Source organism: Ictalurus punctatus, chromosome 5, assembly GCF_001660625.3.
Source record: "Ictalurus punctatus breed USDA103 chromosome 5, Coco_2.0, whole genome shotgun sequence".
Lineage (NCBI taxonomy): Eukaryota > Metazoa > Chordata > Actinopteri > Siluriformes > Ictaluridae > Ictalurus > Ictalurus punctatus.
Window position 1 is genome coordinate 13,546,589 of NC_030420.2, and position 834 is coordinate 13,547,422.

An 834-nucleotide genomic window follows, 5' to 3' on the forward strand; every position below is an offset into this window, starting at 1 on the left:
TGGGTGAAGTGTGCCTGTCCACATGGTTGTAAGTGCCATTTATAAATTTGTGGGTTTTTTTATTGTAGTTTTTTTTTTAATTATTTTTTTTAATGTGTTAAGTTTTTAACATCTGTCTGACAACTACATGAACTTGGTTTGAAACCTGTAGGCTTCTCATTGTGAATAACTATAGGTTATTTGGGTCATGAAAAATGAAGATCAATAAATGCAAAACTGTCCAAATTCTCTCTCATCTACGTAATAACCCACAACATCTGGCCATGTCCTCTTTATTTTTATCAGGAAATTTGGTGGGATTGCACGTCAGATGATTAACAAGTCATCCTGAGGATGACCATGGATCAGTACAGACACTATGAAATCATTTCAGTTTTATAAACCTACATAATAAAACTGACCAGAAAACAGTTCAAATTATATGTTAAACATTGGATCATTGTTTCACCTGGAGAACAGCACCCCCTAGCGGCGACCCATCAACATTTCGAAACGTTTTCGAAACAGTAATGACGTAACAAAGCCTCGTTTGCTGAAATCACGTGACTTGCCCAATTTGATACACGAGCCGAACCACTGATTCGAAACAAAAGATTCCGAAGCTTCATGAAGCAGTGTTTCAAAAGCGGCCATCACTACAATAAATAGCTTGTCAGATTTTCTAACAAGCAACCATATTTTTTAAAAACAAGCCAAAAAAAACGCAACCTGCGATTTTTTCAATCCCAGAGACGCGTATTATAACTTTGATTTGGCAACTCTGGCACAAATCTTATCCCACCGAACGTAACCTTATCTCCTAGTTTCCTTGTAGTAATTACGACTTGACAGGCC